This window comes from Chlorocebus sabaeus, chromosome 1, assembly GCF_047675955.1.
Source record: "Chlorocebus sabaeus isolate Y175 chromosome 1, mChlSab1.0.hap1, whole genome shotgun sequence".
Classification (NCBI taxonomy): domain Eukaryota; kingdom Metazoa; phylum Chordata; class Mammalia; order Primates; family Cercopithecidae; genus Chlorocebus; species Chlorocebus sabaeus.
The window spans coordinates 68,366,293-68,390,611 of NC_132904.1; the positions used below are offsets into that span (position 1 = coordinate 68,366,293).

The following is a 24,319-nucleotide window of genomic DNA, read 5'->3' on the forward strand; positions in this document are numbered from 1 at the left end:
AGGTAGAAAAGCACTTCGATACCCAATAGGGCCAGCCAGGGCATTGCCTGGCTAGTGACTGTGAATCTGGATGTGTCCACTCCCAAGTCCTATTTATCTACCAAAATGATATGAAATCATGCAGATTCAGTGAGGAGTTTCCAGCTCAAGCAAGAGTTCAAAGCAGGTATCCCAGCCTGCGGCTAACTTGAGGTATTAATATTATTGCCTCAGGTGAATAATTTATCTCTCTTTGGCCCTGTTTTACTCTTGTTAAAAGAGGAGATTGGACTAGATTGGTGTTTTCTTTTTTTTTGAGACGGAGTCTTGCTGTGTCGCCCAGGCTGGAGTGCAGTGGCTGGATCTCAGCTCACTGCAAGCTCCGCCTCCCGGGTTTACGCCATTCTCCTGCCTCAGCCTCCCGAGTAGCTGGGACTACAGGCGCCCGCCACCTCGCCCGGCTAGTTTTTTTGTATTTTTTAGTAGAGACGGGGTTTCACCGTATTAGCCAGGATGGTCTCTATCTCCTGACCTCGTGATCCGCCCGTCTCGGCCTCCCAAAGTGCTGGGATTACAGGCGTGAGCCACCGCACCCGGCCTAGATTGGTGGTTTTTAAACCTTTATTTAGTCATGAATCCTTTTATTCAAACAAAATCTCACTCTGAAGCCTTGTGGTCCTTGAATGGATTCAACAGAACCCCTAAGGTGCTTGAAGCCACCCTTTGAAAGCCAAGGATTTTTCTGTTATAGTCCATTGATTGGGTGACCCCACTTTTTAAATTTTTAAAAAATTTTTTTTATTTTTTTGAGATGGAGTCTTGCTCTGTTGCCCAGGTTGGAGTGCGGTGGCGCGATCTCGGCTCACTGCAAGCTCCGCCTCCCGGGTTCACGCCATTCTCCTGCCTCAGCCTTCCTAGCAGCTGGGACTACAGGTGCCTGCCACCATGCCCAGCTAATTTTTTGTATTTTTAGTAGAGACGGGGTTTCACCGTGTTAGTCAGGATAGTCTTGATCTCCTGACCTCATGATCCGCCCACCTTGGCCTCCCAAAGTGCTGAGATTACAGGTGTGAGCCCCCGCGCCCAGCCTGGGTGACCCCACTTTATGTTCCTTCAGCCTACTTGTACTTTGCCTAGGCCAGCCCCACCAAGCATTATAAAATTGTCTGCCTTCCCCACTAGACTGTAAGCTTCGTGAGAGAGCAGAGTCCAAGTGTATCTTGCTCACCATTGTATTCTCTTCACTCAGTATGTTCCTGGCATACAGTAGGCACCCAATAAGTATTTGATAATCATTATTTTTGATTAGTAGTATGATAGCTACCATTTAGTGGATGTTTGTGATATGCCAGCTCTTCTGCCTAATGGTATATGCTTTTTTATTAAATGTTTATGACATCCCCATGAGAATTGAATTATTGGATGAAATCGTCTCTAGCTCTTTCTGGCTGTAGCACTCTATGTACTGTTTCTAATTACTGCCAGGCTTTGTTGGTGCTGTCCAGTCTGCCTAGAATACCTTTCTTTTCCCTTAATGCCTTTTGAAATTCCACCTGCCCCTTAAAGTTCTAGCTCCCTTGGCTTCTTGGACTATTCTGATCTACACTGATACCTTTTCCCCTTGCCTTTTATTGTTTTCTCTGTTTAAGTTTGTTCCCTCATTTCTCAACTTAGTCCTCAAACTTCTGAAACATTTGTGTGCCAGGCACTTTGGTGTGCCTGTTAATACCAAGATGGATAAAGTGTGATAATTGCCCTCAGAGAGTTCACAGACTGGTATGAGTAGAGAAAGAGTGATAAGTACATGCAAAATATGTCACAGATACTGTGATAGTGAGGGGGGTGCGGTAGGTACATCACGGAGGAAGTGGCAGTCAGTGTTACGTCTCCTTTTCCCTGATAAGTTGGTAAACCCCCAGCGGGCAGACTGGAAGTTCCCATCCCTTGCTGCTTCAAGCATTAATCACTGGGTTTTTGTTTGTTCTGTCACCTGTGGTTCTCTCCCTATAGACATTTAGTAAATATACCTTGTTGCCAGGGATTTTCTTCTCTAGAGATTTTTGGTCTGAGCCAATATCTTACTGAGGGATCAAGGAATATGTGATTGAAGTTTAGTCTGGATATCTGACTACCTCTGGATTTTTTTAGGCATGTAAAGTGAGTGGTGGCAAGTGTAGTGGGGAAAAAGCCATAAAGTAGTAAACAGTGGACTCATATTCTATACTAGGAATAGCAGATTTGTTTTATCTCAGAGACAGCCACCTGATCATAGATACTTAGAAGCCTGTGTTGAGAAGGGTTCTGAAGCCAGGGCTTAGCAGAAAAGAGTGCTGAGGGTGAAATAATACAGATTACTTATTCTGTGCCTAGTCCTGTGCCAAGTGTTTTAAATGCATTCTTTTTTTTTTAGACAGTCTCACTCTGTCACTCAGGCTGGAGTGCAGTAGAGTGATCTTTGCTCACTGCAACCTCGGCCTCCCAGGCTCAAGTGATTCTCCCACCTCAGCCTGCCAAGTAGCTAGGACCACAGGTGTGCACCACCATGCCTGGCTAACTTTTTGTAGTGACAGAGTTTCACCATGTTGCTCAGACTGGTCTCAAACTCCCGTACTCAAGCAATCTGCCTGCCTCGGCCTCCCAAAGTGTTGGGATTACAGGCATGAGCCACTGCACCCAGCCCTTAGATTCATGATCTAATTTAATACCATAACCTTATAAGATATGTACTATTATTACTATCTCATTCTATAGATGTGGAAGCTGAGGCATAGAGAATTTAAGTAACTTGCCCAATGTTATACAGCCAGGTAAGTGACAGAACTGGGGTTAAAATCCAAGACTACTTCAGTGCTTGTGCTGTTAACCACGACGGGCAATATGAGTACTCTATACTGCCCATCCTGTTCTACGCTAGACATTTCCATTTTGTACATTTGGGTCTTCCTTTCTGGAGGTGATTTAACTGGAGTCATGGTATTTGTCTTTCCCACCAGACTGTGTTCTCCTCTAAAGGAAGGCCTTTTCATTCCTTTATCCTTTGTGCCTGGCATAGAGTATGACTCAATAAATGTATAAATATGTGAACTCAGGAAAGATTCCAGTCTCTCTGTACCTCAGTTTTTTGTCTGTGAAATGATGGGTTTGGACTAGGTGACCTTTGAGATCTTTTGCAGCTTTGAAAGACTTGGATCCCAGAGTTTTATTTTGGCCATGTTTCTTATAACTCTCATCAGGTACTCAGTAAATACTAGTGAATGACTGAATGAATGAATGAATGAAGATATAATTCTTCTCCTTTTTTTTTTTTTTTTTTTTTTTTTGAGACGGAGTCTCTCTGTTGTCCAGGCTGGAGTGCGGTTGCGCGACCTTGGCTCACTGCAACCTCTGCCTCCTGGGTTCAAGTGATTCTCCTTCCTCAGCCTCCTGAGTAGCTGGGACTACAGGTGCGTGCCACCACGCCTGGCTATTTTTTTGTATTTTTAGTACAGACAGGGTTTCACCGTGTTAGCCAGGATAGTCTCCATCTCCTGACCTCGTGATCCGCCCGCCTTGGCCTCCCAAAGTGCTGGGATTATAGGTGTGAGATTATAGGCATAAGCCACCACGCCTGGCCTATAATTATTCTTAATAATCTGTGCTCATAATTAACATTGGGATGACAGAATTAAAAATGGTGATGGGGAAGGAGTAGACAAAAGGACTTTACATATAACCTCTTATTCCATCACCTTTGACTTTGGAATTCAGTCAAAACCTCATGCTGTGGCAGATACCCTGGCAGATTCCCATTTAAATTCCCATTCCAATACCTGCCACCCCCAGCTTACCCTTGCTTATTTTTCAGGTCACCTTTTTTTTTTTTTTTTTTTTTTTTTTTTTAAAGAGACGGAGTCTTGCTCTGTTGCCCAGGCTGGAATGCAGTCGTGCGATCTTGGCTCACTGCAAGCTCCGCCACCTGGGTTCACACCATTCTCTTGTCGCAGCCTCCCGAGTAGCTGGGACTACAGGCGCCCGCCACCACGCCTGGCTAATTTTTTTTTGTATTTTTAGTAGAAACGGGGTTTCACTGTGTTAGCCAGGATGGTCTCGATCTCCTGACCTCGTGATCCACTGCCTCAGCCTCCCAAAGTGCTGGGATTACAGGCGTGAGCCACTGGGCCCGGCCTTTTTCAGGTCACTTTTTTATTATGGCTTAATAACACATCTACTTCCAGAAGGAATTTAATATGTCAGTCGATCAGTAAGGGGGTTAGGAGAAGAGGGGAAGGAAAGATGAAGATGAAGAGGAATGTTTTAATTCTTTGAGTGCAAGAACTATTTTTCTCATCTTTGTACGTTCCTCAGTGCCTTGCTCAGTGCTTGGCACATAGTCCATATCAGTATATTTATTGAGTAAATAAGAATGCTCGTAGGTGTGGATTCTGTCAAAGATAAAGGGAATGGTGACTAAATCGCAAAGTGTGACTGGCATGCGTACTATTTGACCATATCAGTATTTGTTTTTAAACTGCCTATGAAATATTTTCATTGAATTCATTTAGATTAATGCCAAATTGGTCCTTACCAGTGAGTCATCAGCACTGCTTTCTGCTCCCATAGCTCCCTGTACAGGTTTCCGTCAGCACTTACCATATCGTATTGTCTCTTCCATTAGGCAGGGAACTCCTTGAGGGGACTGCACCTTATCATTTTTTTCATCATTGTATTTTCAGCACCTCATCTTGCACAGTGGCTACATGGAGTAGTTATTCAAATATTTGTTGAACTTGAATTTTTATTTTTTATTTTTTCGAGACAGAGTCTCGCTCTGTTTGCCCAGGCTGGAGTGCGATCTTGGCTCACTGCAACCTCCGCCTCCTGGGTTCAAGTGATTCCTGCCTCAGCCTCTAGAGTAGCTGGGATTACAGACACTGCCACCACGCCCAGCTAATTTTTGTATTGGAAAATGAATCTTAAATCTAGTCCATCCACCCATGTTGAACATCCCCAGAAAATGGACACCAGTGTGTATGTGAACCCGTCTAATGATAGCGAGCTAATCATTCCATGGTCAGACTATTGCTTCTTTGAATGCCTCTGTCGGAGTGTCCCTCTGATTGGATTAGTTTCTTATTTCTGTATTGCTTCAACTTTTTAGTCCTCGTCATACTTTTTCCCAGATTCTGCTTCTTTGCATCTCTGACTTGCCATGGCACAAACACTGCCAGAGAATGCCTCTGGGGGATGTAGGCCCCAGTACTCCTGGCTTTATTTGGTCTGAAATCTTACTCAATGGAAGGCAACCCAATATAATCCATCTTCTGTCATATCTCATCTCTATGTTATTTGTGTTTTCCCTTGAAGTCATTTGTTACCTTTATTCCTCAGAGAAAAATTTGTAGGTAAACGTAAACTCATTAGTTCCCTCTAAAGTGAAACTTTCCCAAGAGGATGCTGGATCATGACCGTGGGGTTTTTGGCCCCGGGCAGCTAGGGAGAGACTGGAGAAAGGGGAGGCAGAGAGCATAACCCCTGCCAAGGTTTCTGTTCATTTTGTCCTCCTTTTTCACAGGGTGTTATCAGTAACTCAATGCATTCTGTTACTTAGAAGCCTCATGTGACATTTTACTCCCTGTTGCCCATAGGATTGAGCCTAACTACCTCTGAGCTTGTCATTTAGTGCCCTGCAAAAAGTCTTTTCTCCTATTTTAATGATAACAGGAATAGCTAACTTTTTTAGTGCATACTATGTACCAGGCAGTAAAGTAAGCATTTTATAAGTGTAATCTCTTAATTCTTTTTTTTTTTCTTTTGAGACAGAGTTTTGCTCTTGTTGCCCAGGCTAGAGTGCAGTGGTGGATCTCTGCTCACCACAACCTCCGCCTCTTGGGTTCAAGCAATTCTTCTGCCTCAGCCTCCTGAGTAGCTGGGATTACAGACATGCGTCCCCATGCCTGGCTGATTTTGTGTTTTTAGTAGAGACGGAGTTTCTCCATGTTGGTCAGACTGGTCTCGAACTCCCGACCTCAGGTGATCCACCTGTGTCGGCCTCCCAAAGTGCTGGGATTACAGGTGTGAGCTACTGCTCCTGACCCTAATTCTTTTAAAAAACCTTTTATTTGAATTTATTTTATCCTGAATTTATTCTCCTACGATACGTTTTTGTTTGATCCATTTCTTCTGGGATCTTTTTCTTCTGTGCAACCACCTCTTTTGGTTAAGTAATGATTTTCTCCTTTTTGGTAGGATCATCTCAGTGTGGCAGGGGAGCTCATGTATAGATTAATTTGGTCTTAAGCTCTGTAAATATGGCAGTGCATCCTGGGTGCTTCATGCACCTGGATATGTTCGATGACCAGATAATCTATTAATACATCTTAACTCTTTATTTTAACCTTTGAGATGGAGTCTCGCTCTGTCGCCCAGGCTGGAGTGCATTGGTGCGATCTCGGCTCACTGCAACCTTTGCCTCCCGAGTTCAAGCGATTTTCCCACCTTAGCCTCCCCAGTGGCTGGGATTACAGGCACCCGCCACCATGCCTGGCTAATGTTTATATTTTTGTAGGATGGAGTTTCCCCATGTTGGCCAGGCTGATCTTGAACTCCTGACCTCAGGCGGTCTGCCCACCTTGGCCTCCCAAAGTGCAGGGATTACAGGTGTGAGCCACTGCACCTAGCTCATCTAAACTGTTAAGTTCAGCATTACTCTGCCTTTTTAAGTGTGTGCAGCAAAAACTCACTCTTTTTGGGCCATGAACCCTGTGCCCAGCCTCACTGTTTGACTTAGGCACACTTACTGATGCCACATTGCTTCTATAAAGTGATATCTTTCAGGTACTTTGTGGCTTTTTGGATTTGCATCGCCCCCCCAACTTCCCTCCACCCCCATGGCCTGGGCAGTTTCTTGCGTCTCCTTATATGAAGATTTTCATGTCTTGATTTGCATGATTTTGTGGGATGTTCTGGGTCAAATTAATAGGCAACCATTTTCACAGATCATCTTAGGCTGCTTACTGGAAGAGGAAGAGCTAATTCTGTTTTAATACTGTTATGATCTTAATTTTCCAGATGAGAAAAACTGAGACACAGAAAAGTAATTTATTCAGGGTCACATAGCTTATAAGTGGAGGTGGTATTTGAACCTGGTGATACAACCTCATGTCTTCATGTTATAATGTACACTATTGCTGGTATACACTATGACATGGATTCACTATTTTCAAAAGTCACTATATATTTATTGTGCACTTAATTATGCCAGGTACTCTTTTTAGTCTTGGAAATTAATAAATGGATAAAGAGACTATCTCTGCTCTAAAGAGGTTGTGGTCTAGTTGGGAGAGGAACCCATCAAGTGATAATGACAATATAGTATGATGAGTGGAGTTTTAAATTATGTACAAGATACCACAGGTGTGCAGAAGAAGGAGTACTTAAGTCTATTTGGGAGCATTAAAGAAGACTTCCGATAGGGTATGGCATTTAGGCTGATTCTTAAAAGTTTACCGTGTGGATAGGAGGCCTCTTTAGGCCAAGGTAAAAGCACATGTATAAAAGAATAAAGGCATGAAATCTCTAATCCTTAAGTATATGATTCCTCACTAATGACGTATTTACTGATAACTGCATGCTTTGTGCAAGTCACTGTGTTAGGGATTTGGGTTGAGAGAAAACCATGTTTCTTGTATTTAGGGAATTTACAGTCTAGTTAGAAAAATAAGACTTGTTGTCCAGTTGGAAAGATAGTGGCCGTAATTTTAAAATAGGAAGTACTAAATGTTTTTTTCCAGTAGAAAAAAACAAAGTATTGTAGGGGAAGTAAGTCCCTCTCATTGGTATGGCTAGGGAAGACTTCGTGGAGTTCGGCCTTCCTGGATGATTTGAATTTCATTAGAGCATTAGGAATGAACACTCAAGGTAAATGTTGAGAAATGAGGATGTATTTGTGATTAGCAAGTAAGAGAAGAGTAAGAGCTAAATTAGAAAAGGTAGGTTGGGGCCACCATGAGGTTGATTTTTGAATGCCAGACTGAGGAGTTTGGATACATTTATTCATTCCTTCAGTCACCAATTATTGAGTACTGGTATATGCTAGATACTGTGCTGGGGACACAAAGATGAAAACTCTCTCAGGAGATTAATAGTCTCATGAGGTAAACCAGACATGGGAACAGATGATTGTAGTATAGTGTCAGCATGTGTTAAGTACTGTCATGACACAAAAGAGGGAGTGATTAACTCTGTTTCAGGAATCCTTAAAGACTTAATGGAGAAGATGTTTGAGTTTGTTCTTGAGGATTAAGTTTGAGTTCAATAGATAGTCAAAATCAGTGAGGTAAGGAAGAGTGAGTGGTCCAGCAAAATGAAAAGATATGCAAGGCTTGGAGACGTTAAACAGCGTGGAATATTCTGGAAACTGTACGAAGTTCTGTATGACTGGAATTTAGGTTAAACATAAGGGGATAGCAGTGAGTGACTGTGCTAAAAAGCCTGGGCTGTAGAGAGCCACTGAAGAGTCTTGAGCAGAGGAGTAACATGTTAGATCTGTGTCTCAATGACCAAGTCTAGTTGAAGTTTGGAAGTTACTTTTGGAGGGATCAGGTTGGAAAAAGGAGAATAAATCAGTTAGGAGATATTGCAGTACTTGAGGAGCGAGATGATGGCGACCTGAGCTTGAGCAAAGACAATAGGGTGGAGAAAAGTGAGTAGCTATAAAAGTGTTAAATAGCAGTGCTTTCACTTATTTGTGTTTTGCCCTTTATTTATCTCCCTAATTCATTCACTCATGTATTCAGTAAACATTTATTAAGTTTGTGGTCTGTATTAATTATTCATTATTTCCTTCTTCAAATACTTGTGACTTTAGTGTCAAACATTTTTCTAGGTCCCGGTAATTCAGCAGTGAACAAGACATCCGAGGTCCTTCCTCATATTAGGTTTAGTTTCTAACGTGGTAAAGCAGATAACAAATAAACAGGATAACTCCAGATGGTGACAAGTGCTTTGAGAAAAGTAACATAATGTGATAAAGATGACTGGAAGAGAAGGGCTACTTTAAATAGGGTGGTTATGGAAAGCCTCAGAGGAAATGCTATTTGAACCAAGACCTGAATGGTGAAGACCTAGCAATTTCCAGATTTGGAAGCACATATGTTTCAGGTGAAGGTTCTAAGTACAAATTAATGGGAATGAGCAAGGTATGTCCTGGGACCAAAAAGAATGCCAGTGCGAGGCCGGGTGCGGTGGCTCAAGCCTGTAATCTCAGCACTTTGGGAGGCCGAGACGGGCGGATCACGAGATCAGGAGATCGAGACCATCCTGGCTAATACGGTGAAACCCTGTCTCTACTAAAAAATACAAAAAACAAAAAAACTAGCCGGGTGACGAGGCGGGTGCCTGTAGTCCCAGCTGCTTGGGAGGCTGAAGCAGGAGAATGGCGTAAACCCGGGAGGCGGAGCTTGCAGTGAGCTGAGATCCCACCACTGCACTCCAGCCTGGGCGACAGAGCCAGACTCCGTCTCAAAAAAAAAAAAAAAAAAAAAAAAAAGAATGCCAGTGCGACAGATCATAGTTAGCAAAGGAAAAATGGTGTTGTATGAGGTCAGGGAGTCTGGCAAGGTCAGATTTATAAGGCCTTGTAGCTGCTGTGGTACATGTTTAATTTTATTGAGAGTATAATGAGAAGACTTTGATTGGGTTTCAAAATGGGAGTGATGTGAGCTGATTTACATTTTTAAAAAGATCTTTCTGGCTGCTTTGAGAAGAATGGATTGTAGGAGGTGACTCAATGAGAGGGTTAGGAGGTTATTGTAATAGTCCAGATGGGAGATGATAGTGTTTCAGAGTTGAGGGTGTGTGTTAGTCCTTTTGGGCTGCTATAGTAAAATACCTTAGACTGGGTTATTTATAAACAGCAGAAATTTGGCCGGGCACAGTGGCTCATGGCTGTAATCCCAGCACTTTGGGAGGCTGAGGCGGGCGGATTACTTGAGACCAGAAGTTTGAGACTAGCCTGGCCAACATGTTGAAACCCTGTTTCTATTAAAAATACAAAAAAATTAGCTGGGCATGGTAGCAGGCACTGGTAATCCCTGCTACTCAGGAGGCTGAGGCAGGAGAATCACTTGAACCTGGGAGGCAGAGGTTGCAGTGAGCCAAGATCGTGCCACTGCACTCCAGCAAGACTCTGTTTGAAAAAAAAGGAAAAAAAAAAAAAAAAAAATATATATATATATATGTACACACACACACAAAAATATATCAGTTCTGGAGGCTGGGAAGTCTAAAGTCAAAGTTCTAGCAGATTTGATGTCTGGCAAGGGCTCTGTGCTTCAAAGGGGGCTCCTTGTTGCCATGTCCTCACATGGCAGAAGGGATACATAGCCTCCCTAAAGCCACTTTTGTAAGGGCACTAATCCCATTCATGAGGTCTCCACCTTCACGACCTAATCACCTCCTAAAGGTTCCCTCCACCTCTGAATACTATTGCATTGGAGATTAGATTTCAACATGTGAATTTTGGGGAACACAAACATTCAAACCATAGCAGGGATAGCAGAGATGATGGAGAAAAGTGGATAAATTTAGAATATGTTTTGAAATAGAGCCTACAGGACTTGCTGGTGGATTGGATATGTAATGTAAGGGAAAGAAAATAATCAAGCTTGACTTTTATATTTTTTGGAATTTTTTGCTTTGACTTAAATAAATGGCATCACCATGGTACCATTTAATGTTAATTAGGTACCATTTAGTGTTAATTAGGACGTTTGGACCTTGTTCTGGTGCTCTGAAGATCTGGCTTTTTATCTTAGCTCTGCTATGCAGCTGTTATCTGTGACATGTCAATAGGTAATGCTGTCAGCTTTAAAATAATAATAAAGTCATTTGTTCTGCCAGCCTCATGTGTGTGTTGGGAGAATCCTGTTCACTTGTTTCTTGTTTGGTCACACACTGCGAATTTAGCAAGGTACTGCATTAGATGTGAAAGGTAACAAAGACACAGGCCTTGCTCTCAGGCTCTCTTGATGTAGTACAAAAGTTAGTAAAGTAAACAGATGTAATAATTGCTATAATACGAAGAAGCAGAGATTTCAGGGAGCACCAGAAATGGCAGGCAAGGGATCAGAAAAGGTATCCCTAGAAGTGATACCATAGCTGAGTGTGAAAGTGACTAGAAATTAACCAGCTAAAGAAAGAATAGAAGAGCCCTCTAGGCAGGAGGAGCAGCATGTGCAAGGTGGGAGGTGAGAAAGGGAATGGCACCTTCAGGGAACTGTATGCAGTTTAGTATTACTGGAACCTCAGAGTAGAAGGTGGGGAGTAATGATAAAGTAGGGAGACTGGAAAGGGAGGCAGATGTGATGACACATAAGGCCTTATATGCTGTGCTGAGGAGTTTGGATTTTTTATCTGTAGCTGATGATTAGCTATAGAAGAGCTTTAAGAATTTAGGTTGGCCAGGCGCAGTAGCTCATGTCTGTAATCCCAGCACTTTGGGAGGCTGAGGTGGCAGGATCACTTGAGGTCAGGAGTTCCAGACCAGCTTGGGCAACATGATGAAACCCCATCTCTACTAAAAATACAAAAAATTAGCCAGGCATAGTGCTGTGTACCTGTAATCCCAGCCACCTGGGAGACTGAGGCAGGAGAATGACTTGAAGCTGGGAGGTGGAGGTTGCAGTGAGCCGAGATTGTGCCACTGCACTCCTGCCTGGGCAAAAGAGCGAGACTCCGTCTCAAAAAAAAAGGAACTTAGGTGAATGACATGGATCAGATGTGCATTATAGAAAGATCATTCTTGGGGCAGAAATGAAGGAGGGATTAAGGGACAGGAAAAATTTGCCTTAATCCCGGCAAGTAGGGCTTCCAGATTTATCTAATTCTAAAATGCACATAATTTCTGATGTATTATATATACTGCAGAAGAGCATATGTTAAGTCCCAAAGGAGCTGGGAGCAGAGGAAGGTAAAACTGGAAAGACAGCTAGGGGTCAGGTCATGGCCTTGTGTGGTCCTGAGAGCTCACTCTCAGTGCTCCTGTGGAGGGCATTGTGTAGTCTACTAAGGAGTTCTTACTTTCACAGACAGCATTAGGACACCAGAAGATTTGAACTTGGGTGACACAGTGACTCATGAAGTACATGAGGTTGAAGGACCTGGATTAAGTTTGTAGATTGAGTAATAGGAAGGAAGGAAAAGATAGTAGATATATTTCTTATCCCACTGACCTAGGCCTTCTGATACTACCAGCCATGAACTTTGGTTTTCCCTTCTCCTTAAAGCTTCCTTCAGTCCTAGCTGTATGCTATGTTAAGTTTGGAAAGTATTTACTGCTGGCTATTAAAGATCAAGTAGGATTATGTTAGTATTTCTCTTATAAGGAAGAGTCACTTTTTTTTTTTTTTTTTTATGATAGGGTCTCGTTCTGTCACCCAGGCTGGAGTTCAGTGGTGTGATCATGGCTCACTGTAGTCTGAACCTCCTGGGCTCAAGTGATCCTCCTGCCTCAGCCTCCTGAGTAGCTGGGACTACAGGTGTGTGCCACTACACCTGGCTAATTTTTAAATTTTTTGTAGAGATGGAGTCTTGCTATGTTACCCAGGCAGATCTCCCAACTCCTGGCCTCAAGTGATCCTCCTGCCTCGGCCTCCCAAAGTGCTGAGATTACAGTCATGAGCCACCATGCCTGGCCAAGATTCACTTTTATTTATTTATTTTTAAGATTTTTAATTTTTTTCACATGGCCACTGTGTCAAAAGGAGTCACTTTTAAACTTAGCAGCCATTGGCTGTTTCAGATGGCTTTCCCAGTTCCTCTGGATTCTTCTGCAATATCATCCCTACTGTTTGTTCAAGAGAGAGTTACTCAGTGTCTGAGTATTTTCCAAGCATTTGCTTTGTGTCTAGTACTAAGTGTGAAGGGGATGCTGAACAAGTAAGCCATTTATCCTTGTTTCCAAAGCAGTTAATATTATTTAACATGTCTGTCATTTATTGAACACATACCGTATACCAGATTATGAGCTAGTTCTCTGAAATACAAAGAATGAGACTCAAAAGATCCTTGAACGATTTCAGATCCACTAGGATGGCTAAATGGGAAAAACTGTTTGCAAATCATATATTAATAAGATATTTGTCTATAGAACATATAAAGAGCTTTTACAACTCATCAATAAAAAAAAAAAAAAACCTAGCAAAAAATGGGCAAAAGGGCCAGGTCCAGTGACTTAAACCTGTAATTCCAGCGCTTTGGGAGGCTGTGGAGGGTGGATTGCTTGAACCCGGGAGTTCAAGACCAGCTTGGGCAACACAGGGAGACCCCGTCTCCCCTGAAAATAAAAAATAGCCAGACATGGTGGCTCGTTTCTGTAGTCCCTGCTACTTTGGAGGCTGAGGTGGCAGTATCACTTGAGCCCAGGAGGTCGAGGCTGCAGTGAGCTATGTTTGTGCCACTGCACTCCAGCCTGGGAGTAAGACTCTGTCTTTAAAAAAAAAGAAAGAAAGAAAAATTCACACAGAAACTTATACACAAGAGTTGATAGGAACGTTACTCATAATAGCCCCAAAGTAGAAACAACCTAAATGTCCATCAACTGATGAAAGGATAAATAAAATTGTCTGGCTATACAATGGAATAGTATTTAGTAAGAAAAGGAGTGAACTCCTGATAACTGCTATAACATGGGTGATGGGTGATCCTTGAAAACTTTTTTTTTTTTTTGAGACGGAGTCTTCCTCTGTTGCCCAGGTTGGAGTGCAGTGGCGCGATCTCGGCTCACTGCAAGTTCTGCCTCCCAGGTTCACGCTATTCTCCTGCCTCAGCCTCCCGAGTAGCTGGGACTACAGGCGCCCGTCACCACGCCTGGCTAATTATTTGTATTTTTAGTAGAGACGGGGTTTCACCATGTTAGCCAGGATGGTCCTGATCTCCTGACCTCATGATCTGCCTGCCTTGGCCTCCCAAAGTGTTGGGATTACAAGTGTGAGCCACCGTGCCTGGCCGAAAACATTTTGATAAGTGAAGGAAGACAGTCACAAAAGATCACACACTCAATAAATGAATTTATTTATTTTTGAGATAAGGTCTTGCTGTGTTGTCCAGGCTGGTCTGTAACTCCTGACTCACACGATTTTCCCCCTCACCCTCCACAGAGTAGCTGGGTTTACAGGCATATGCTATCACACTCAGCTGCTGCATGAATTCATTTGTATGAAAGGTCCAAAAAAGGCAAATATATAGCAGTATAAAAGAAATTAATGGTTACCAGGGTTTGGGGGTGGGAATGAGGAGTTAGTAAATGAGCATGAGGTTTTTTTTTTGTTGTTCTGTGTTTTTTTGTTTGTTTGTTTTATGATGGAAATGATTTAAAATAAGATGGTTGCGTCTTATTTTATTTTATTTATCATTATGTTTTTGGAGAGAGTCTCCCTCTGTTACCCAGGCTAGAGTGCAGTGGTGCTGTCTCAGCTCACTGCAGCCTCTGCCTCCCGGGTACAAGTGGTTCTCCTGCTTCAGCCTCCTGAGTAGCTGGGATTACAGGTGCTCGCCACCACGTCTGGCTCTTTTTTTTTTTTTTTTTTTTTTGAGACAGTCTCACTCTGTCACCTAGGCTGGAGTGCAATTGTGTGATCTCAGCTTGCTGCAACCTCTGCTTCCCGGGTTCAAGCGATTCTCCTGCCTCAGCCTCCCTAATAGCAGGGATTACAGGCATGTGCCACCACACCTGGCTAACTTTTGTATTTTTAGTAGAGACAGGGTTTCACCATGTTGCCCAGAGTGGTCTCAACCTCCTGACCTCAGGTGACCTGCCTGCCTGGCCTCCCAAAGTGTTAGGATTACAGATGTGAGCCACCGTGCCTGGCTGGTTGAATCTTATTTTAAATATACTAACAGTAATTGAATTTCTCACTTAAAATGGATGATATGGCTAAGCATGGTGGCTCACACCTGTAATCCAATCACTTTGGGAGTCTGGTGCCAGAGGATCACTTGAACCCAGAAGTTTTAGACCAGCCTGGGCAAACATATTGAGACCCCATCTCTACAGAAAATGGAAAAATTACCTAGGCATGGTGGCATGCACCTATAGTCCTAGCTACTCAGGAGGCTGAGGCAGGAGGATCCCTTAAGCCCAGGAGGTTGAGACTGCAGTGAGCTATGATCAAGCCACTGTGCTACAACCTGAGTGACAAAGTAAAAGTAAGACCTGTCTCAAAAAAAAAAAAAAAAAAATTGGCAGTGAAAGAGTGAGGGTGAGGGGAGAATTCTAGAGAGAAAAGACGGCAGCAGCCAAAGAAAGCACTGAGGGATGAAAGAGATAGATAGTTTAGTGTGGCTGGAATATAAGCCATTTGGTGGAGAGTGGTGAAATAAGATAGCTGGGTGGGCCATATTATGAAGTCCCTTGTGTGTCCTACTAAGGAGTTTGAACTTTAACCCCAAGGCATTAGAAAGTCATTAAAGTTTCTCAAAGTAGTAGGATGATGCAGTCAGATGTGTGTCTAATAAAGATCACTGTGTCTGCTCCTGTGTCATGAATCTGTGCTGGCAAGGTTAGAGTCGAGGAGATCATTTTGGAGGCCACTGCAATTGTTAGAGAAAGAGCAAGGGATAAAGTCGGAACTAAGGCACTATGGCAATGAAAAACTCAAGGGAGATTTTATAGATGTTTAGATATGATCAGCACATGAACCGTCCAGGCTGTAAAGGCCTTAGGAGTTTATAGGATAGTTCTGTTCTGAAGGATTCTGGAGGAAATGACACCTGGATTGGATCTTTAGAGATCGGTAAAATGTTTGGGTATATGGAAAACTGCAGTGCATATAGGAAAGAGAGAGAGAGGAGGACCAGGTAAGGAGGAAGCCAGACTGAAAAATAGGAATTTGATGGGATAGCAATTGAAGAACCAAAGAAGCAAACTTAGGTGCTCCCAAATTTGAAAAGTTTAATTTAAAAAGCTTTTTGGCCAGGTGCAGTGGCTCACACCTGTAGTGCCAGCACTTTGAGAGGCTGAGGCGGTTGGATCACTTGAGGTCAGAAGTTTGAGACCAGTCTTGTCAACATGGTGAAACCCTATCTTTACTAAAAATATAAAAATTAGCCTGGTGTGGTGGCGTGCACTTGTAGCCCCAGCTACTTGGGAGGCTGAGGCACGAGAACCACTTGAACCTGGAAGGTGAAGGTTGGAGTGACCCGAGATTGCGCCACTGTACCCCAGCCTGGGCAACAGAGTGAAACTGTCTCAAAAAACAAAAACAAAAACTTACCAACTCAACTGCCCTGGAGGATGTGCTTTCTGATGATGGTAGGAGGGGTGGGGGTGAAGGGCAGGCAGCAGCTGCAGCAGCCACATTTGCTGTTACAGCCAACATCTACTTTCACTCTACTGCCCAAAGTGTGCCACCCTTGTCAGGCTAAGCATATCCAGTGTCTGCATGATCTCCAGCTGATTTATGACTTTGGTGGCCTGAAAGATGAGGTTTCCACTTCAACTTACTAGCCTTGAATTCTTGGCAAAGCTAAGGAGTTGGGGAAGAATGTGAATGAGAGGAGAATGGGGAGCTATAAATGTGGTAGCCTGTGAACCTTTGGACTTCACTTGTTATCTTAATCACACAGAAGACCACAGTATCTGAACCCCACCAGATAGAGACAGTCAGCCTGGTTGTGCTGAACCTACCAGGTTCATGAGCTAGCTAATCTTTTTCTCTGGGGCTTACACAGCATTTTGTGTATATGTCAAAGGTTATCCTTATCATATTATATTATGTTTAATAGTCTGTCTCTCCCTACTCTTGGACTGTGAATACATCAAGGGCAAAGGTTGGGCTTATTCCTCTCTAATGTTTTGTGAAAGAATGAAGTCTCGGCTGGGCATGGTGGTTCACGCCTGTAATCCTAGCACTTTGGGAGGCTGGGGTGAGCGGGTCACTTGAGTCCAGGAGTTCAAGAGCAGCCTGGACAACATGTGGAGACCCCTTATCTGCAAAAAATTTAAGAATTAGCTGGGTGTCGTGGTGCATGCCTATAGTCCCAGCTACTCAGGAAACTGAGGCGGGAGGATTGCTTGGGCCTGGAAAGTCGACCCTGCAGTGATCTATGATCGCACTACCGCACTCCAGCTTGGGCGACAGAGTGAGATCCTGTCTCAAAAAAACAAAAACAGGCCAGGCATGGTGGCTAATGCTTGTAATCCCAACACTTTGGGAGGCCCAGGCAGGCAGATCACTTGAGGTCAGGAGTTCAAGACCAGCCTGGCCAACATGGTGAAAACCCCATCTCTACTAAAACTACAAAAATTAGCTGGGTGTGGTGGTGCATGTCTATAATCCCAGCTACTTGGGAGGCTAAGGGAGGAGAATCGCTTGAACCCAGGAGGCCAAGATTGTGCCACTGCACTCTAGCCTGGGCGACAGAGTAAGACTTCATCTTAAAACACACATACACGGCCGGGTGCGGTGGCTCACATCTGTAATCCCAGCACTTTGGGAGGCCGAGGTGCGTGGATCACGAGGTCAGGAGTTCAACACCAGCCTGGCCAAGATGGTGAAACCCCATATCTACTGAAAAAAAATACAAAAAATTATCCGGGCGTGGTGGCACGCACCTGTAATCCCAACTATTCTGAAGGCTGAGGCAGAGAATTGCTTAAACCTGGGAGGCAGAGGTTGCAGTGAGCCAAGATTGCATCAGTGCACTCCATCCTGGGTAACAGAGCAAGACCCCGTCTCAAAAACAAAACACAGCAACACATACACACACAAAACACAGACAAAAAAACGCAAAAACCACAAAAAAAGAATTATCTTTTGTGTAGGTTGATCAGTCTTCAATATAGAAGGATCAGCTGAGTTGTGTAAAATGCTAGGTTGCTTAGCCAAAGAGGTAGAGGATTGGATTTCAGAGTTTAGGGTCCTTTATAGTTAGCAGATGCTTGAAGCCAGGGTGGGAGGTCATCCTCTGAGTGATGGACATTTTTGGTGTATGCATATGGTAGTCGCTTGGTAGATTTTTATTGATATAGCTGGGCATGGTGGCTCACGCCTGTAATCCCAGCACTTTGGGAGGCCAAGGTTGGTGGATCACTTATGTCAGGAGTTTGAGACTGTCCTGGCCAACAGGTTGAAACCCTGTCTCTACTAAAAATACAAAAATTAGCCAGTCGTGATAGCTTGCACCTGTAATCCCAGCTACTGGGGAGGCTGAGGCAGGAGAATCGCTTGAACCCGGGAGGTGGAGGTTGCAGTGAGCAGAGATTGTGCCATTGCACAAGAGCAAAACTCCGTCTCAAAAAAAAAAAAAACAAAAAAAAATGCAGTAATGAAAGTCATCTAAGCCAACTCTCTCATTTTATAAATGAGGAAACTGAGGTGTAGAGAGAGGTACCCTATCCATTGACATACAGCAAGTAAAGACCTGTGCCAGATTAGGATGTACATTGTTTTTTTCTTCACTGAGAAGGGTAGTTTGTTGCCCTGAACCAATTTTTTGGGGTGAAAAGTGGGAGTGAGATACAACCCAGGCCCCTGCAGACGGTAGTCCTCTGTAGTCCCAGCTGCATCGGAGGCTGGGGTGGGAGAATTGCTTGAGCCCAGGGATCTAAGGCTCTAATGTACAATGATCATGCCTGTGAATAGCCACTTTACTCCAGGCTGGGCACCATAGTAAGACCCTGTCTCTTTAAAAAAAAAAAAAAAAAAAAAAAAAAAAAAACATGGATAAAGGCTATGAATAGACTTTTTCTCCAAAGAAGATACACAAATGGCCAAAGAGCACATGAAAATAAGTTCAACATCATTTATCTATCAGGGAAATGGAAAATCAAAACCACATTGAGATACCATTTCATACTCCCTAGATGCTTTAATCAGAAAGAGATTGTAAGTACTGGGAAGGATATGGAGAAATTGGAACCCTCACACACTGCTGGTGGGACTATAAAATGGTACAGCTGCTGTGGAAAACAGTTTGCTAGTTGCTTAAAAGGTTAAGCAGAGACCATATAATCCAGCAATTCTACTTCTAGGTATACACTCAAGAGAAATGCAAACATATATTCACACAAAAATTTAAAGATGGATGTTCATAGTAGCATTATTTATAATAGCAAAAAAGTAGAAACGATGCCAACATTCATCAGCTGATGAATGGATAAATAATGTGATGTTTATACAATGGAATATTCTGTGGCAATACAAAGGAATGAACTACAGTACATGCTACAAAGTGGATGAACCTTGAAAGAATTATGCAAAGTGAAAAGAAGCCAGTCACAAAACACCATATATTTATGATCCCATTTATATGAATTGTCTAGAATAGGCAAATCTATAGATAGAGACAGAAAGTAAATTAGTGGTTGCCTTGGGCTGCAGGGAGAAGGGAGTGACTGCTAACTGGCTCATGATTTTATTTTGAGGTGACAAAAATGTTCTCAACTTAGATAGTGGTGATAGTGGCACAACTTTGTGAATATACTAAAAATCTCTGAATAGTATACTTAATTTTAAAAAATGTTAAATTGACAATTTATATATTTGTGTAAGTTTGTGGAATACAGAGTGATGTTATAATTTATAAATACATGGCCAGGCTCGGTGGCTCACGCCTGTAATCCCAGCACTTTGGGAGGCTGAGGCGGGCAGATCACTTGAGGTCAGAAGTTTAAGACCAGCCTGGCCAACATGGTGAAACCCTGTCTCTACTAAAAATACAAAAATTAGCTGGGTGTGGTGGCATATACCTGTAATTCCAGCTACTCAGGAGGCTGAGGCGAGAGAATCACTTGAGCCTGGAAGGCAGAGGTTGCACTGAGCTGAGATCGCGCCGCTGTACTCTAGCAGGGTCAATAGAGCGAGACTCTTGTCTCGGGAAAAAAAAAAAAAAAAATTATAAATACAATGTGGAATAATTAAATCAAGCTAGTAACATATCGATCACCTCAAATACTTAACATTTTTTGTGGTGACTACACTTAAAAATTCACTCTCAGCAATTTTGAAATGTACAATATTCTGTTATGAACAGTATTACCCATGCTGTACAATAGAACTCAAAGAAAAAAAATATTCCTCTTGTCTGAGATTTTGTACAGAATAGTACATTTTATTTATTTTTTTAGAGATAGGGTCTTGCGCTGTCACCCAGACTGGAGTGCATTGCTGTGATCAGGGCTCACTGCAGCCTCAAACTCCTGGGCTTAAGCAATCCTCCTGCCTTAGCCTCCCAAGTAGCTGGGACTACAGGCACATGCCACCACGCCTGGCTAATTTATTTATTTATTTTTTGTGGAGATGGGTTCTCGCTGTGTTGCTCGGGCTGGTCTCAAATTCCTGGCCTCAAGAGATCCTCTGCCTCAGACTCCCAAAGTGCTGGGATTACAGGCATGAGCCACCATGCCCAAACTCAGAGTAGCACACTTTAAATGGATGAATTTTGTGGTATGTGAGTTAGATCTCTGTAAAGTTGTTAAATAAGGAGTCAAGTGTATAGGTGCATATGGCTGTAGATGCAATTTTTGAATGTGAGTGCTGGGATGTAGTAGCAGTGCTTCTCAAACTTTAATGTACATATGAATTACTTCAGTATTTTATTAAAATTCAGATTCTGACTCAGGAGGTCTGAGATGGAGTCTGCGATTTTCTGTTTCTTAACAAGCTCTCAGGGTACTCTTGGTGCTAGGCTGTAGACCATACTTAGCAAGGCAGTAGAAGATGTTTCTTCAATAAATGTGGTCTGTCTAAAGAGCCTTCTAGAGACCAGAAGGATTTGGCCAGAGTTTTGCAGTAAGGCAGAATGTGGTTTGGTTAAAGAAAGGGCCTTAAGGAACAAAATGAGCAGCCTGCCTACAGATGCAGAGATCATAGAGTTTATGATATTTTGGGGGGACAGGAGACCTGTTTGTGGGCATACATTAGTGAATCGCTGAGTCTTCTGCACCTAAAAAAAATGTAGCAGTCAACTTCTCATCATTTTCCATCTTTGCAAAATTTTCTCTTGCTCTCTGCCTAGCATTTATTTTTGGTTTAACGTCTTTCAAATCTGGGCATGACTGGGGACCTTGTGAGATCCCAGTTGGGAGCGATTGGCTAGCATTAAGAAGCTGTAGGTCTTAGGAGTTAGATAAGGGCTCATGAATCAGTAAGTACCCTTACCTTGAGAGCCTTACCTAATTAGCCACCTGAGCTTTGGACAAGGTGCCTTCAGACTGGGTTAGTGCTTGGCCCCAAATGAATAAACTCCTTAATGAGAGAGCAAGTAAAGATGTCTTTCCAGATGGTACAGGTTAATTTTAGCCATAGTTTATACCTTCCCTTATTTTTTTTACTTGAGCCAGAAGACTGGTTTGGATGTAACTTAAATAACCTTTTTTGGTCAGGAGGCAAATACTAAAGCCAGATCATGTCTTACTCTTAACATTTATAGTACTCCATAAAGTGCTAATGATCCTCTAAGCCTCAAGTCTAGTCCTCAGCCTTACTTAGTGCTTGCCCTTCTGAGCTGCTTTCCCTGAGGCTCTGACAGCATTGCTGTCCTCTGCTTCACCAACATTCAATTATCTCTATCCTCTTCTAGTAGTTTTAAAATATGTCCACTTTCCCAGGAGGAAAGGCAGTGAAATCACTTGATCACCTTAAATATACTTTTTTTTTTTTTTGAGACGGAGTCTCGCTCTGTCGCCCAGGCTGGAGTGCAGTGGCCGGATCTCGGCTCACTGCAAGCTCCGCCTCCCGGGTTCCCACCATTCTCCTGCCTCAGCCTCCTAAGTAGCTGGGACTACAGGCGCCCGCCACCTCGCCCGGCTAGTTTTTTGTATTTTTTTAGTAGAGACGGGGTTTCACCGGGTTAGCCAGGATGGTCTCGATCTCCTGACCTCGTGATCCGCCCGTCTCGGCCTCCCAAAGTGCTGGGATTACAGGCTTGAGCCACCGCGCCCGGCCCACCTTAAATATACTTTATTCACAGCTCTATAATGAAGTCAGAAGTCTTATTTCTCTATTTTCTAGATGGAGAAACTAAGCCATAAATAGTAGCATGCTTGGTCCATTATGTCAAAGAGAGGCACCTTCATGCCTGGCCCAGTATTCCAGATTTTCCTAGTTTCCCCCTCATTGGATTTGCTTCCTTGAACAGGTAGTTGCTTTGTTTTGTTACATAGTTTTTAACATGATTTCCTTGGTGTCAGATGAATACTCCTTTCCCAGATGCTTGTTAGTTATTTTTCAAGTGTTTGTTTACTCTATACAATTTAAGCATCTGCAGGTGAGGTGCTGGTTTGTCAGCATACTTGCTTCCCTTAATAAAGAGAATTTTCTTCAATTCCACAAGTACTCATTGAGTGCTTAATATATGCTCAGCTCTGTGCTATTCTCCTTGAAAGACATAAATCAGTATAAAGTGTGTTTTGGCTCTGAAGGAACTAATAGGTTCATGGGATGGAAGCAAATAAACATATACAGGGCCAGGACGAGGGTGAGGGAAACAAGGTGCTGGGGTATAAACTCTAGAGAGCCATTCACTCTTAAGGTCATGCAAGTGCAGGATGGGTACCTGAGAGTGTGTGCTTCCTTAAATTTTGAGCCCCAGGTCTCTTGCTTGCCCTATCCTGGTGCTAGAGACAAGCAGTTAGACCACTTAGAAAGGATGTCTAAGACAACATGAGACTGAATGACTAACATAGAACAGTACTTCTCAAATTTAATGTACATATTGATCACCCGGAGTTCTTATTAAAAGGCAGATTGTGATTCAGTGGGTCTGGAGTGGTACCTGAGATGTTATGTTTCTATCAAGCACCCAGATGATACTGGTACTGCCAGTCCATGGGCCACACTTTGAGTAAAAAAGAGAAATATCCATGCTGGAGAAAGGCGGAGGACCAAATTCCCTAGGCTAGAGAATCAGGAAAGTTGCATTTGGAGCTAGGTTCTTAAAGGATAACTAGGATGTGGATAACCAACAACAACAACAACAATGAAAAATAGGGAAGGGCATTATAAGCAGTGGGAAGGGTATGCAAAGGCCCAGAGACAGAAATGGGTCCCACATGTCTTGGGACAATGAATAGACAGGCTTGGTAAGATGCAGGTCCAAGTTGGAGAAGAAGAAGAAAAGAGTTTTGACATGTAGCTTGAAACCTGTGCGTGGATTGTTATTTAGAAGTGTGATTCATAATTGCCTGCTCAGGTACCTCCTATGTGTCCTCTCATACTATCTGACCTCTATTCTTCTGGGAGATGAAGACCTGAGTCAGGGCACCTGAATAAATTCTGTGAGGCAGTGTGGATAGGAAAAGGAAGGAGGGATGTTGACTTCATTACCCAGATTGGTTAGGCAAAGTCCTGGTAAATTTATTTTTTGACTTAGCTGGGAGATGTAGAAGCTGGAAAGCCTGCCTTCAATAGTGATGGGCATTTCCAGTACACATACATAAAGGATGCCTGGTAAATATGTGCTTATTTGACTCAGTAGTAGAATGGAGTTCTACCTGTGTTATTATTTCAAATGTTCAACTTACGATACTTTCCTGAAGTTATCAGAACAGTGGGTAAGAGGACCTTGAACATCTTAAGTACTAAAGGAATGGTTGTTGATTGATTTGAGTATTTCTAAGGCCTTGTCTCTCTTCTGTAGACCAGATCAAAGAACATTTTCAGCTCAATTCAGTATAAGAAGGCATTGAATGACTTATGTACTGAGTACTTGGGTATGCTTGTGTATGACTGCAAGGAGGTAGAAGACTTGAGCCCTAAACTCAAAGAATATAGTATTACTCTAGAGCAGTGGTTTTCAACTAGTGGGATGCTATGGTGATGTACAGGACACCTTCCTCAACAGAGAATGAACCACCCCAAAATATCAGTAGTGCCACGGTTGAAAAACAAACTCAAAAGATAAGACTACCAAATAGAACCAGAACTTTGAGGTTGGATGGCTAGTGATATTATTAGTTGATAGCAGCAGGGCAAGAACTAAGTTCAGTTTGCCCGGGTCCAGTGTAGCCTAGTGGCTACCATAGGGCCATTTAGAGTCATAGGGTGTTATATTTAACTCTGTCTCCCACTAATCCTGATTGATACTTTTTGCTCTAGCTGCACTCAATTGCTTGTGTACTATGCAATTTTATTCCTTCCTGTCTATGTTAGTCCTTTTGCCTAGAACATATTTCTCTTATTTCTTCTGGATAATCCATATCTCCTCCATAAAGCCTTCCCTAGTCTAAAACACCCCAGTTTGGGTTAAAAGATTAAAAGGCAAGGCACCTCTTTATTCTATAGCTAGTCTTTATTATGTAATAGATAAGTTTTCTGTTTATGTCTGTCTTTCTCACTAGGCTGTGAGTATCTTTGGAGTTAAG

General features: G+C 42.8%; 1 protein-coding gene across 4 annotated transcripts in view; it reads left to right on the top strand.

Moving 5' to 3' along the window:
* The window catches only part of RNF121 (ring finger protein 121), a 67,143-nt gene that overhangs the window by 2,511 nt on the left and 40,313 nt on the right, over positions 1–24,319 (top strand). The window lies entirely within an intron of this gene.